Source organism: Antedon mediterranea, chromosome 5, assembly GCF_964355755.1.
Source record: "Antedon mediterranea chromosome 5, ecAntMedi1.1, whole genome shotgun sequence".
Taxonomy (NCBI): Eukaryota; Metazoa; Echinodermata; class Crinoidea; order Comatulida; family Antedonidae; genus Antedon; species Antedon mediterranea.
In genome coordinates, this window is record NC_092674.1 from 12,990,004 (window position 1) to 13,007,339 (window position 17,336).

Here is a 17,336-nt window from a genome sequence, read left to right on the forward strand (position 1 = left end):
ATTTGACTTAAACAATTGGTCTCATTTTGTCGTTCCACAAGTGTCTATTCCCTCAGGCGTCGTAAAGGAAAGTACTGTATACTCATAACAGAAATTCGATCCATTTTTTTTAAATCTGTGCTGCAGAGGTTGGATATAATTTTTTTTAAACGGATAATGAGCTAGTGCTAGCGTTTTCAGTGGCCGTATATTATGCACAAATCTTTATTATTGCAGTTAAACCACCCATATCATCACCCTTCCCTCACTGGCATGAGTAGCGTTGTAAAGCCATAGTAGAGCCTGATAGGCCTACAGTGCATCATATGCCCTAAACGCAAAACAACTTTGGTTGGTAGGGTAGAAACCAACTTAAGTATGAATTGGCTCTAAGAAACAATTGAAAACCATTACCACTACTAACTAAGTTGAGTTAGATAATTTTTAAATTATCTAACTCAACTTAAATATTAAAATATTTATTGACGATTAAATCGAATTTATGATTTTCCCCCGAATAGAGGTGGTTTTCACAAATTGTTTAACATTATATAAACATACACGTCGTAGTGATGTATCGTTACTTGTACTGCTATTTCAATCTACTAGGACGGTGATACTGATAGTTTCAACAAAGTATTACATCGCAATGTTTTACTGTGTTTAGTGGTATATTATTTGTAAAACATGAAAACAATTAATATTTTGTTACTAAATGGATAAAGAATATATTTAAAAATTGTTCCTCTTTGCACCCATCCTCTTCCCCATCCCTCAACCCTAATGTTACATACAAAACACAAATTAAGTTTGTTTAAATTTGACTTAAACAATTGGTCTCATTTTGTGACACGTTTCTTTTTCGGAAGTAATTCCCAGGGTGCTAATTTTAGTTGAGTACATAAATCAGTGTCTATTTATTCGTTCCTGTATAAACGAGATGTATTATTGTACGTACATTTGAAATTGTCAGTTTTTTAACGCTGAAATTATTATGTATTTGAGAACCATCTATGGGCACGACCTAGATGGTACGCGAGCGAAGCGAGCGTACCATCTAGTACGTATAATTCAAGCTTAACAGATACAAACTGGAACGCCCACTCACTGGAAATATTAATAAACAAACAATAACTACTACAAACTTGTGGATCAAGTCTAGCGAATCATCTAACCGTAAAATGTCACACGCAACAATAGTGGACTAATCGTACACAGCATGAAGTTTTATTAGCTGGTCTAACTTATAAAAGGATTATGGCTTCCAATTGGCAGTGCAGTGCAGTCCTCTCCTACTCCAGAGTTTTATTCATTTTATATAGATACATTGATATCAACTTCGTTTTACAATGGATTTTGACGATGTTCTAAAACTTCTTGGCGACTTCGGTCGATATCAGAAGCGACAGTATGTCATGGTTTGTTAATCGTCATTCCTGTTGCAATACATAGCCTATCGCATGTGTTTATCTCCGCTAAAACAGATCACTGGTGTGTCGTACCGGAGTTACAAAACTTTAATTGTACAAACAGTGATTCAGTCGAAAGGGAAGCATGTATCAAAATAAAACAAAACTTAGCAAGACCTAAAGATGATGTAAATACAATACCGAACGAAGCACAATGCTGGATGTATACTAGCGAAGACATCACGGAAGCACTTTTTACAAACAACGTATCTCGAGAACTTGACATTACATTGTGTACAAATGGATGGGAATACGATACCTCTCAGTACAAGTCAACTATCATTCAAGAGGTAAAGTCAAATATAGGTAGTTACGTAAGCATCTAAAATTGTGTTAATATTAGTAGCGTGACATCACAAACGATGCCTCATTTTGTGTTCCTTGTCAAGTCAATACGGACATTTAGGTGTTTCACAATTTAGGGAATGGTTCTTTCTCAATAGTTACTGTATAAGAATGCTTATAAATAGATGGAGAACTAATAAATAACTATGTGTGCAAGCCCACACCACAAGCCGGTTTTTTTTGGCTGAAAGAACATTATTCGCTGCAATATGCCTCAGCAGAGAGCTTATACATTCGGTCTGTTTGGCATAATATTGATTTGGGCGGTATGAAGGGAGTTACACATAAAGTCTTGGAAGTTTTGTTAGAAAGAGAAAAGAATGCATGTTATGATATCGTAATGCTGGTAAAAGTCTCAAAATTATCTTGCTTCAGCACTAGTGGGATGAGGTGATAGAAATCATCTCACCACCACTAACCACTGGAATCAGTGTATTGAGCTTCGAACAATTATCTTATATTTTATATAATTACTTAATTCCAAGCTGGAACTTTGACAAATTTTTATTTAATTTCCGGTCAACTAAAGGTCCAATTCTATAACTGGCTCAGTCGCGCTATACGTGTCTTCTGTTGAAAATCGTCGCCCACCACGGTCTTAGTGTATTTCAAATTATGCTGTTTTATATATTTTAATACAATTAATCGAAATCGTAATTGGTTGCTAATAAAGAATCAACTGTTTCTCAAATACGAACCCCTATAAGAATTATAGTTACGTGTTTGTTTCTTTTTGTAATACAGGTTTCTAGGGACGCTGTGTCGAACCAGGGAAATACCTCCCGTACAATGGTTAGAGCACATTTATCTAGTATACAAACCCATCCGTTAACGACAAAATTATCACAGAATTAGCGTTTTTTTTAGAAAAATATTCCAATGAGGGTTAAATGTCGACATTATTGTATGAGAGAATTTTAAGAGATATTGTACGCGTTGATGTGAGCTGAATGGCATATGGTGGTAGAAACTTTTCTGATTGGTTGATCAAATGACAGTTTGTCTTTCTTTGTGGTACTGCAAAGACTGCATTATGTGGTTGGGAACAGATTACTGGGACAGAATCTCCACTCACGCTCACGGAGGTTCAACTGTATTAACCATTTAAAAAAAGAAATGATTTGATGGTCACTTTATCATGCACGATTGAGTGAGATGCTTTCCGTGTTACACTTTGTAGTATAGGATAAATATGAATTGCAACGTTATATTGTCAGTATTATACAATAACATCTTTCATGAAATGTTTATTAAAATGAATCCATGACTCCATGACTCTAATTTTTATGATAGTAGGCCAAATGGTATGAAATTTATAGCAATTAAAATTATGCCAAGAAAATGTCAATAATGTGTCAATATATTTGTTAAAATATCGAATAATAGTCATACACTTGCCGCATACCGCGTTACTTACAAAACAAGACATTTCACTTCCGTATGAATGCATTGTGAGTATAAATGCCGGGGCCATCCAGTGAACTAATTATCACAACTCCAAACATTTCGTTTTATATTCAAATGACACACTGAAAAAAGACCCGAACGTAACTTTTTTTTTCTCTTTTGTGGCGTTAACCACTATTTTATTCATTTCATTCTCAAATGATCAATACAATGATTTTACACTTCATCCAAATATATATTCCCTTGTTATTCTGTTCTGTTATTTTCTTGTACTTTCTTTTATCTTTAGTACGATTTGATCGAAACAAGTCGGTCAAATGTTCTTTGCCTGATTTGTTTATATATATAAAAGTATCTCTTCGGAGATCCCGCCTCGTGAATAAAAATACTGTAAGATGAGGGCGTATCAATTTGATCTCTGGTGCGCGTGCGTACAACTGAGGACTAGTGCTGTTCCGCCGTACCACGCCGAGAATGTTGAAGAGTCGCTATCCAATCGAGTTCGAACAATACCATGAAAGCCCCAGTGGTGTAATGGTTAGAACATCTGCATATCAAGCAGGCGGTCCGAGTTCGAGTCTCGGTTGGGGCGGATTTTTCTCATTCTCACAGATTTCCTCATCTTTATCGTTTCAAATTAATTAATAACATTTCAGTATATCACCGGGCGGTTTAGAATTAATTTTCTTTGCCTGATTTGTTTATATATATATATATATATATATATGTTTTATATGTATTATCCACATTTTTCATTATTTTCTTTTATTTTAACTATTCCTTTCTACAATAGGTCTATGTCTCTGTACAAAACACACAAGTGCATATATATTCGAGTACATGATTGCGCACATGCATACATACGTACCCACGACAAAGGTATATAAATAAATAAATATTTACACAATATATAAAATGCAATACAATTATTATTCTTAATTCTTTTTTTTTTTTTTTTTTTTTTTTTACAATAAGAACATAATTAAAAATACAAAATTCAAATAATTTACTCTAGTAGCTAGATCAACTTTCGTATGCACTTTGAGGTCCAGAGAATTTGACTTCAGAAATTGGTTTAGGGTGGTCAAACAATCATATTTGGCTTGGTTACACATTTTGAAAATGTGGCGAAAGGTCAAAAGGTCAAGGTGAAAGGTCATAAGACCAAACATAAATATGTCCTTAAATCTCAACAACCACTGGTCACAACGAGGTAATTTTGGTCAAAAATTAATCAGAAGGTATACATTTATATTCAGTCTAATGGGACATTTTATTAAAAAATGACCGGAAATGCCATTTATGACCTTTGACCCACAACCCAGGGCATGTATGTATCTCCGTAACTACTGGTCGTAGACACTTGAATTTGGTTTTAAATTGTTCGAAATATATGTTTTGTTATTTGTTACACATTTTAAAAAATGTTACAAATGGTCAAAGGGTCAAGGTCAAGGGTTATTTGAACAAATAAAAAAAGGTACTTGTATCTCGGCAACCACTGGTCGCAGCAAGTCAATTTTGGTCTCAAAATGTTCAGAAGGCATGCATTTATATTCCATCTTATGGGGCATTTTAGTCAAAAATGATCAGAAATTCCATTTCTGACCTTTGACCCACATACCAGGGCATCTTCATATCTCTGTAAGTACAGGTTGTAGAAACTTAAATTTGGTATCAAATTGTTCGAAATATACATATTTACATTCATTGTAATAGAAAATGTGGGTAAAAGATGAACAGAAATACTATTACCAATGTTTCAAATAAAAAACATATCTACACAACTTATCCTTAGACAGTAATGTTATGCAATAACTGATACTTTAAATTGTTTTAATTTCAAGTACTAGTTATTGCTGTCCCTGAGGACATTTTGATAGAAACGTTAAGCTCAACAGTTCTTTTCAGAATGATAGAAGTAACTTGCCCCAGGCATTTATTGTTCAAAAGGGTTTTTAGGGGGAAAGGAGGCATCTTCATTTGGGGTATAATATGGTAACACGTATAATCAAATAAATACCACCTAGATGTAAAAAAATACTGCACAATTAATATAAAAAAGTGATAAAATTATGTCAAAATGCTTGGTAAATTGTAGATTATGGTAGTTAATGAAATGTGTTGACGTGATACAATTATTGTGTAAATGCACGTGGCGGGGCGTTTATTCCACATGGTGTTCTATTGGAGGGAATGGTGGCGTTTATTTGAAGGAATACTCTAATTGTAATAATTGTATTTCGTTTCTCAACTGATAAAAGGTACTTTACATGATTTGTTTTCCTCTTTATGCTTTTTAACGAAATGTTTCTGTCTTTTAAAATAAAAGTGATAGATTCCATTAAATGGATCTTCTCCTCCAGGTGCCAGTATAATGATATAAAACAATGACACATCATTATCCTGACACGATTGCACTCATAATGGATCTTCATTCTATCATCTATTTGTTTGTAACTACAATTTGACAACAATCTTTTGCATAGTTTTAAATGCCAATACATAGTTTCATTACTATTGTACAATATGTCCAGCTTTCCTGAAAACACCCTTGTGTACTGTAGTACAGTGTTGTAGTATGATTTTTTCATCATCATAAACTTCTGATGCTTTTATTGTCAATGCATTCAGTACCTAAAACATGTCAAAGTTTCTAGTGGTATTGATAATAAATCTCCAGAAATATATATTGTTTTATTATCTACACTGGGAACAGACGTGTATATGTATAAGTTTTGTCGTTGACATTCAAAACTATTATGCAACAGTGTTACGTAATAATGACAATGACTTGGTCTATTATTGTGGTCTCCAATACCTTTTATTACATGATTGTACTTCCACCAGGATAGAATGAGGTTTAATCCCGTTATTATTCTTATTATATATTTATATATATATATATATATCTGGGTGTATTTATTTGATTATACATGTTACCATTATTACACCCAACAAAATAAACGCCTTTCCCTGAATAAATAAATGCCCGTGGCTTTTATTCGGGTAACTACAGTAAATTACTTCTAGCATTCTCAAAATGTTTGAACGTTCGGGGGTCAACAATACTTTCTAGCATTATTATAAGCAAAAGTACAATTATTACAAACAGTAAAGGATTTGTTTTAATTCCTACAGTATAATGAAATCATTAAGCATCAATTATTGCATAACATTACTGTCTAATGATAAGTTGGGTAGATATGTTTTTCATTTAAAAGATTAGTACTTAATAGTATTTCTGATCATCTTTTATCCAAATTTTCTGTTAGAATGAATGTAAATATGTATATTTCTAACAATTTGATACTAAATTTAAGTTTCTACGATCTGTACTTACAGAGATAAGAAGATGCCCTGGTATGTATGTCAAAGGTCAGAAATGTCATTTCCGGTCATTTTTTACTAAAATGTTTCATTAGACTGAATATGAATGTATACCTTCTGAACATTTTGAGACCAAAATTTACTCGCTGTGACCAGTGGTTGCCGAGATACAAATACCTATTTGTGTTTATTCATATAACCCCTGGCCTTGACCTTTTGACCTTTTGTAACATTGTTCAAAATGTGTAACAAATAACTAAATGTATATTTCGAACAATTTGAGCCCAAATACAAATCTCTACGGCCAATAGTTACGGAGATACAGACATGCCCTGGTTTATGGGTCAAAGGTCAAAAATGGCATTTCCGGTCATTTTCGACTAAAATGTTTCATTAGACTGAATATGAATGTATACCTTCTGATCAATTTGAGACCAAAATTACCTCGCTGTGACCAGTGGTTGTCAAGATTTAAGGACATAATGGTGTTTGATCTTATAACCTTTGACCCTGACCTTTTGACCTTTCGCCACATTTTCAAAATGTGTAACCAAGCCAAAAATGATTGTTTGACCACCCTAAACCAATTTCTGAAGTCAAATTCTCTGGACCTCAAAGTGCATACGAAAGTTGATCAAGCTACTAGAGTAATTATAGTAAGCTTAAAAAAATTCTTTCCTTACTCTTGTGTTTTAATTTTATGTCTCATATTATATTATATTTGTTGCTTACTTATATGTTACGTTTCGTTTTGCTTTTAATATTTATTTCATTTATTTTCATTTTTTTTAAATAATTCTATATAAAGATTTAACCACATATTGGCATTGCACAACGTTATATAAACCTCTGTAGAATATACCGTATTATAATAGTCGGTTAAGGTATAACCTATTATTTTTTCTGCCAAAAAGAGGCGAGAAAGTGAACCATAATTCCATTTCTTTACTTTTTTCAAAATGTGTGCTTTATAGATACAGAAGCATCCACGAGAGAAAATGTGGTCAACATATCTGTTTCCGGTACTGAGTACAATATTTTGAAAGTTTGCCTCAATTGCAAACTTATATGTGGTATAAACATTAATGTATTTCCATAAATCATTTGCTTCAGTACATTGGTAAAAGAAGTGTTTATCATCTTCTATTACATTACATTGCAGGCAAGTGTCTGTATTATTAATATTCCATTTAAAGAGCTTTCTATTGGTAGGAATAATACAATGCAATAGTTTGAAATTTAGCTGTTTAAGTTTGTTATCTTTAATATCATTTACTTTTCTTTTCCACGTCAGTGTCCAATCGTTCGCTATATTAAAATGTGTTTCCCACTTTGTTTTACTCTTGGTTGGTTCTTTACATTTTTTTTTGATAAAAAAGAGACGAATGTTTTTACAACTCATTTTACTATACTGTATTGATATAACTTCTTTTACATTATCAATTTTTGAATAAATTATATCTTTCCATTCTCGTGGTATTGCTTTTAGTAGACATGACAATTCAGCAATCCAATCCGAACGTAACTTTTTATGCTATATCAACCCTTTTTTATCAGCTAATCTTTAAACAGTAGTTAGATAGTACATCAACTTTAATTTAGGTTTACCGAAAACCAAACTAAGTTGGTCAGGGTTATCAAATCTACGGTGGCCTGTACGTGTCACGGCAACTTTTTTTAAATATCACGGCAATTTACAAAAAAGCCACGGCAATTTACAAAAAAATACGGCATTTGAACCAAAATACCCCAGCAACTTAAAAATGAACACCATGGCTTTTAAAAAAAATTACCGAGGTTTATTTTGTAAATTGCCGTATATTTTTTGAAAGTTGCCGTGACGCTTACAGGCCACCGTACAAACTGCGATTGAAAGTATGAGTGTTTGCTCTAATGACGTCCTAATGATTGTGGTGATCGTATTTTTTCCCCTTTGTTTGTTATTACGTTGGTAGGTGAGACTGTTAGAGCTCATGAAGACACTGAATAAAATCTCAAAGTAGCCTACTGCACATTATAATATATACTTTCTTGGCAAATGATGCATGTGATACGATTATAACGAGTTACACAAATCAAAGTTAACTTAACGACTACCATGCACAATTGTAGAATCACTAGTCCATAAGAAATTCGGCGAATCTCGGTCCGCATGAGAAGCTGTTCATCCGGAATCTGGACGTTGACTAGATGTTGTTGTGCACTTTAACGAAGAATTACTTTTTGTTGTGGATAGGAAAGACGACAATCGGCACAAAATAAGTAGAATACTAATGCCTTTTCAGAATGTTTGAATAAATAAAACACGAATGTTGAAAGATAGTTACAAGAAAGAGATAATAAACAAGGATCATTTATTTTTAATTTTATTTGTATATGCTGTACAGCTCACTGCATGTTTATTAAATCATTTAAAGTATCACATTTTGTAATGAAAATGTATAAACAAGAACGTTATTATATTATTACCAAACAGTGTTTAACGTTAAGTGTTTATCAGTTGTAAACCATTATCTTGATTTTACCAGTTTCTGTTTTATAATTTCAGTTTGATCTTGTCTGTGAAAAGGCCGAAAAGCCATCGCTTTCACAGTCAATTTTTTTTGTTGGAACACTAGTTGGTTCACTTGTTTTTGGAGCTTTAGCGGACAAGTAAGTATGTTAGCATTTCCTAACTGAACAGACAACCGGCGACGTATTGGTCTGTCTGTTGTTTTAAAATGTAGGGGTATATGTAGTTAGTAGATTTTGAATGGTCTTACTTATATATTATCATTGCGAAATTCATATGTCAAATTTATTTGCAACTAAACGCTTATTTAATAGAACATTCCAATTATTTATTGTTTTGTGTTGTTATATCAAATGATAAATCCTTGTTGGTGCTATGAGCTAAACAACGAATGTTGTAACCGTACACATAATTCCATTGAATTGCTCTATAATCAAAATCACAGTTCGCATAATGTCACTCTTCCGTGACTTAAAAACCGAACCGAAATGTAAATATGTCCAATCTAACTCAGCCGAAACTTTCTAAAATCAATCATTCAACAGGACCCGTACTATGGGACTCCCTTAACAAGTTTAGTTACTTGACCATACTTTCATCACATTTAAATACAAATTCAAAAATACCTAATATCACAATATAAAACCCATATTTCAACTCAGCTTTTACCCTTTGTCTCTAGTGCATGTACCGTCTGTAACCCCTCTTTGTTCCTGTATATTGATCCACATTTTAATAATAATGTTTTTCCTGATGGAACCAATATAAAAGCTCTTTGAGCTTATTTGGTCTGTTAGACAGAATGACAAAACTATTTACAGTATTATGTTTATCATACTTATAAATATTGCTTTGTTCGAATAAAAGAAACTTTTTAAACATTAAACCGGTTTAAAATTAAAATTGGTAACAATCTGAAACAGATATGATACAATGGGACTAGTGCAGACCATTGGTGCTAATAATGGAGCTATACAACAAAAGTAAAGTAAAACTCTTGACTAATTGATTTGTTAAAATTATTTTACATAATATGCTATTTTAGCTATAACGCTAATTTAGAAAATTACTCTGGTTTATTCAATGTATTCACCGCACTAGTCCCGCACTGTATCTTGATGACACTGTATTTGGGATTATAATTTATTACATGATACAAATACGCATTTTTGTTATAATTTTCTTCATAGGTTTGGGAGGAAGCCTGTTTTGTTTTTAGCTGTAGGCTTGCAGTGTGGCTCTGGAATATTAACTTCGTTTGTGAAATCGTTTGCTGCTTACACGGCGTTGCGATTCATCACGGCGGCAGCGAACACTGCTGTTTTCATCACTGCCTTAGTTATAGGTAGGGTATATATATAGAGATATGCATAATCTTCGCTCATTGCAGACCACCTAATTATATTATATATATTAATTATTTAGATAATTATGGTAGATCGAGTTTATTGTATTTCCAACAAAGATCGACACAATAACATCTTGAAATAGTAGCTTGATGCTAAACATTGCTCTGCCTTACCTTTCTTTAGTCGATGTCTTTCGCGAAAGACAACAACAATAGTTTTACATTACATTCATGTGAATAATGGATGAACAAATCACCTTGTTTGGTCCAATCATTAATCAAGTGCTTCACTCGTTCAGTGCCAATCTTAACCAGATGAGACGCATAAACCAATACGTCTGAACAGGGGCTGCCATAAGTGTCAGCAGTTATGATTTCAAATGCCTAATGGAACCAAGCTTCATAATATACATTATATACAGCACCCGATATTACCAGATTATTGTCAAAGCTCTAACCGGACAAAATGTTGCTTAACTTCGGCGACCTGGCGAGAACCAATGTTTCAACGTGGTAAAGCCGTATGCCTACATTCATTATGCTTTAACGCTGACGAAAAATATAATTATAAACAATAGTTACTTTATTCCCGGAGCAACCCTTTAAAAGTTTAATGTAAGTATACTAAATGTCAATTTACAAAACGATCGTTAACGGTAAGCGGTAAGCGGAAAACAAAAATAGCCTATATAGAATCATGTTATTTCGTATGACCTTTTACAAAACAAGGAGCGATTGAGTGGAAACCCGCTCATGATAGATACAAATTCTACCTGGGACAAGCACAAGGTTTTCCACCAACCACTAACCGCTAGAATCGTCTGTATAAATTGCCCTTAAACTGTACTAAAATACACTATAATAATGGTAATCATTGTTTATCGATTACGATTATTATTATTATTACGATTTACTATCGATTCTCTTTAGGTACCGAGACTGTCGGTGTTTCCAAACGAACATATGCTGGACTTGTTATCGAATTCTTCTTTGCATTTGGTCTAATAATCATGGCGGGACTTGCATACTTTATCCGTGAATGGCGAACTTTACAGCTTGTGGCTAGTGTTCCTGGGCTATTATATTTTCTTTATATACCGTAAGAGAAAGTTACCAAAACACTGTATAAATAACGTAACACTTTTTGCATATTTTATTTTATTGTTTTACTCTCAAATATTCAAGTCCATAACAGGAGTTTTGCCTTTCTTTTGTAATTATTATAAATAATACAAAAAAAAAAGAATGAAAGTAAATTGAAGTGATTAACATTTTTTTTTCATTCATTTATTTGGCACTTTGACCAGTGTAATGGTAAAACATGTATGAACATGTTAAAAGCTATCAAATACGCTAAATTAACAAATACATTATTGTTTTGTTAAACTAAAATAGGGCATATGTTTTAACATTATAGGACTAATAGAAAATTATTTTAGTTTTTAACAAAACAATAATTAATGCATTTGCTCAAATTCTTGATCGAAATTACTCTCTTTAAATACTAATAATCTCTCTTTTTCAAGATTTTTCCCAGAATCGGCACGGTGGTTGATTTCTCAAAAAAGATATGATGAAGCAAAGAAGATAACTGAGAAGGCAGCAACTGTAAACAACGTTAATTTGCCAACAGATTTTCACTTTTCTGAACACACTGTACGTGTAATAGTTATTACATATAATTAGGTATATGAAACGTTATCGAATATTTCTTAATTTTAAAACAATGATTGTTTATAAGATTGAAAATTTCCAGTAATAATAATATCCATTCACATACAAGATACAAAATGTTTTTTATTGGTTTTTCCTGATGGTAAAACAATTACAATATATACAGAGATTTTTAAACAACGAACGGATTTAAAGAGGCGTAGAGACATTACAAACCACCAGAGTTGAATACTGGAATTAATTTATAAACGGTGAAGATGTATATGTATCTTATCCCGTATCTTTTTAAAAGTCAACATGGGCACATTTATCTTATTTCTTGGTTCTGGTATTCCTTAATAGACAAACGATAAAAATATGAAGATAAAAATGTAACACACACGAAACAAGGGTATTTTATTAAGTTAACAACAGCAAAAGAAATGTATGTTTCATAAATTTAAACGCACCTTTCTATTTTGCGGTAAAAGCTTCTTAGATATTTTGACTAGGATGTAATTATTTTTAAGTTATAACATTTCTTCTATTCACTTGTTGAACTTTTATATTTTCAGGGTAAACCATCTTCACCCATGTCGTTTCTTGATTTATTTAGACCATGGCCAGTTTGTAAGCGAACATTTAATGTTATATTATGCTGGTAAGTTATGCTTATAATATATTTTACCTGATGTGTACGGATCTTTTTTTTAGGAAACACTAAACGTCTACACAAGCAAACTTTTCATTTTGTTTACTGCATGGTGACAAAAACTTAAAGAACCTCAGGAAACTTCTGAAAAATAAAAATCTGTCTCCACTTCCCTAAAGCATATTCTACACTAGCATAGTTTACTTAACAATTTGGAGATGTTTTTGTGTCTGTTGGACACTAGTTACTAGAGGCTTTTGACGATCTAACTTCTGCAAACTAAATAGTTTTCTTTAGTTTTGTCAAGTTTTCCACTAACAGACATTGGAAAACTTCCTTTGTCAAACTCGAAATTGGCAAACTAAAGCTGTCTAATACCTTAGCATCTACCATTGCTTGCATAATTTTGTTTGCCTGCTGTTACTGGTGTCTGTCATTTTGCAGGCCTTCTTCAAACAATGGTTGTCAGCAGTTTTCCAAAATCAAGTTTGCAAACTAGAGTTTGCTAGAAGATAGACTAGGCTGATTATCAATAGTGTTAGTATTATTCAATAGTTACCATACGTCAAAGGCGACAGTATATTTCAATTTTATCAATACCATGACTATTTTTAATAATAATAATTTTTTAAATATTTAAATATTGTTTTTTTTAAGGATTGCTGTTAATATCTCCTACTTTGGCCTCTCTCTCTGAGTACTTCTGATTTTGGCGTTAATCATTACATATCTTTTCTTGTATCTGGTGCTACCGAGATACCAGCCTATGCATTGAGTATTGTAGCTCTGGACTATTTTGGACGCAGACGATCTTTATCAGCAACATTGTTACTCGTTGGCGTTGCTTGTTTGCTAACTATTTTTATTCGTAAGTAAACAACAACACCAATAATGATAATAATAAAAGAATGTATAATGCCCACAGCTGCAGTACATACATATATAAAACCATTTATGTTAAAAAAAGAATAAAACAAGTTAAAATTCCATAAAGGTCTACGACAACTAGTGATACTAAGGTAATTAAACTGTTTGTTTAAAGGATTTGGTATTTGCTTCCATAGTCAAATACAGAATTAGCTTTCGAAAGTATTACCTTTCGAATTCCAACGTAAAAACTTACACGGACACCTCTCAGTAGTTTTAATATACTACATTATTATAAGAATGAGGACAGTAACATTTCAGCACATTAAGTCCTAATAGAAGTCTATGTAATTTAATCACCTGTAATCACCTGTAATCACCAGTCTTGTCGGGCTCGTAAGTAGACCATACATTTCTGTATGGTACATGTCATGCCCTCCCAATTTCATCAAGTCATCACTGCATGGTTTTTTTTTTTGGTGTTTTTTCTTCATTCGTTTCCTTGATTTAAATTCTTCTGCAATACACTTTATCCCATAAAAGTAAATTTGTTGTATTTTCTTTCAATGAATCTATCAAGTTTATTTTTAAAGGCGTTTACTGTAGTGGTGTTAACGGCTTCCTCTGGTAGACTATTCCATAGGTTAACAATTCTGTCAGAAAAATTGTACTTGCGGATATCCAGTTTAGGTCGTCGCTTATATATGGTGTATCTATGTCTTCTTAGGTTTCTCTCGTATGTTTTCATAGGGAAGAAGTTACGCATTCCACTACCACCTGTCACCATTTTAAAAACTTGAATCATATCTCCTCGTAATCTTCTAAAGGCCAATGTTGGTAGATTTAGTCGTTTTAGGCGTTCTGTATAATCCAGGTCTTTTAATGATGGAATTGCTTAAACAAGTCATCAATAGATAATAATTCTAGCACTTTCAATCTATACAAATAAGATGTGTCACAGGAACCTTTCTAAACATCATTATCCGTGTTGCTTTCCTTTGTATACTTTCTATTCTATTAATTAACTTCTCAAATGGTGCCCACATTGACGATCTTGTTGTACGCGGTATAGTAAACTTCTCCATAACATTCTCCAGCTGTCCAAAGTCTGATAGTATCATCTGATGATCTAAGTGAGCAAGTTGGTTGATACGATACAAGATTCTACTCAAATAATAATTTGGTCGTGCTTTAAATGTGGTTATGAGTAATTCATACTTAATCCTGCGATGAACTGGTAGCCAATGAAGAAGATCTATGAATTAAAAGTTCCTCTTAATTATTGGTGATTCGTACTAGAATCACCTATTGATTTTTTATGAATAAATATAGTAAGACATCACTTTGTTTTGTTTATACCAATAATTGACTTTGTAATATATTTTTTATTTTGTTGAAAAGCAATGGGAATAGGACGACTGACAGTAGCGATGGTAGGAAAGTTTGGAGTAACCGCTGCATTCGGTATTATATTTTTCTATACTGCAGAGCTGTATCCAACTAACATACGGTTAGAAATATAATATTTTCCTATTTAGATGTTATAGCTAGTCTAGTTCAATTGATAAAAGTTAAATATTGTGTTAAACGAGCAACTGTAATATTATAATAATTATAATTGTATATTCGACGTCCTGAGGTGGTGAGGACTTAAAGCACATCATCTTTTTACTCCCCTATTCACTATCATCAAACTCATACAGAATAAAACAATGATTCTCGCTGATGATTATTTTATTTTGACATTATAATCTCATTAGTTTTTTTATTGTAAAGTTGATGTGTTCTTTATCCATTCCATCTTCATTATGATGATGGCGTTATTGAATAAATGTATCTAGTTGTAAAACTTACCGACTGCTTTATTCATTTGGCAATAGGTCAGTTGCTGTTGGTATTTGTTCAACATCTGGTCGGATTGGAGCCATCCTATCACCATATATCCTCCACCTGTCAAGGTATTGGGCACCACTTGCAATGTTAACATTCAGTGTATTAGCTATTTCATCAGGAGTACTTGTTTTACATTTACCCGAAACTGCCAATAGAAAGTTACCAGATACAATGGATGAAGTCACAGAACTTAAAATGTAAGGGTTTGTTTGTAAATGTTTCAAAATTTGCATTCAGAATGTACTAATAAACCGCAGTCATTGAAATATAATGGGTTCAGTAAGATGTCTAATCTATCAAGGCACGAATTATGATTATTATGTGTAATTTGTTGTTTTTTGTAATTATAAAGTTAATATTTGCATCAATTGTTGTCAGCGCTAGTAAGAGCATGTTGCTTTGGTAGGTGTCTGTGTGTGTGTGGTTTATCTTCTTTCTAAGTTTATAGCATCGTTTCGACCAGGGAAGACGTGTAGACGTATGCTAATGTTACAGGAATACGATCACTTTTGAATTTTATGGTCTGAACAAACATGTTAAAACGTAAAATAGCTATTTTATGTTAAACTAACCAGCCGTACCTTGAGTGTATTTGTATAATTTCTTTCACTTTATTTTCTACACTATTTAATGTCGATTAATGATAATATTAACGTTTTATCATTTATTTTCAGATCTGTGACAAAATTATCGTCAGCAGAATTAGGAGAAAAAGAAGCTATGACATAAACAACATTGATATCATGAGAAACGTTACACCAACGTACCATGATAGACTTCCGTAAAAACGTGAAAAAACAGCAGTTCCAAAAAAAAAATAATCCAGTCTCCTTTGGCTTGCTCATAAAAGCAATTGGGATGATAAGGGTTATTAAATACTCAACGCTATTACACTTTTTAATCAACATTATGATGTTGATTTGTATCAGTACTTCTAGATTTTTTATAGAATACTAGTATCAACGTATACCAACAAATTAATAAAAATCCTTATAATAGGTAACTAAACGCATTTCATCAACTGGTTGTAAGTATTTTACACGATTTAAATTTAGACTTTGTATAGCATTATTTAATTTTCTAAAAAGGCGAATTGATGCCTATTCTCTAATGGAATAACATGAGAATAGGCAGCAATTCGCCTTTTTAGAAAATTAAATTTCAAATTTATAAAAATGTAGGCCTATTTAGAGTATTGGAAAAAATAAACAAATTAGCCAATTATTGAATTGTTAATGATAATACAATGTATAATTGTTATTGATGTACATACCGTATATTTTATTTTAATGTATGGATGATGCTGCATGGGAAACTTTGTATTAACAGAAAAAGCCATAGCATCAAAATATGAAAATAAACAAAACAAAACATCATTTTTTTTACTGATATGTAACAGTGATATACTAATTCTAAGTAAGTTATGATGTACTGAAATTGAAATAAAGTTTAGAGAGTGAATCTCACAAAAAGACAAACAACTACAGCCAGCAATTTGTTTTCTTCCAAAATACTTATAAGTAAGCTTTTAAAACTAATTTGAATACATCATATTAAATATTAAAAAGTGTTTCTAAGATCCACGCGTAGGCTCGCTATTTATTTATTACAGGCATAGAAATAAATTATATATATATATATATATTAAATAGCCTATATAAATGCGTGAACGTGATTGGTTGAGTACGATGATATTGACTGAGTAATTGTCGAGTAATTATCGTGTCCCTGTCATTAAACATATATAACATCCAGCAAATTCTCGAGTACGATGATATTGACTGTGTAATTTTCGTGTGGCAACATTCGCGTTTGGCGATAAATAAGTTAATAAAAGTAATAAAAGTCATCTACTGGGACTTGAACTCGCGATGAATTGTT

At 32.4% G+C, this 17,336-nt stretch overlaps 1 pseudogene; it reads left to right on the forward strand.

Moving 5' to 3' along the window:
* The first annotated feature begins 1,328 nt into the window (after positions 1–1,328).
* On the forward strand, positions 1,329–16,389 carry LOC140049708 (organic cation transporter protein-like; annotated as a pseudogene).
* The last annotated feature ends 947 nt before the right edge of the window (positions 16,390–17,336 follow it).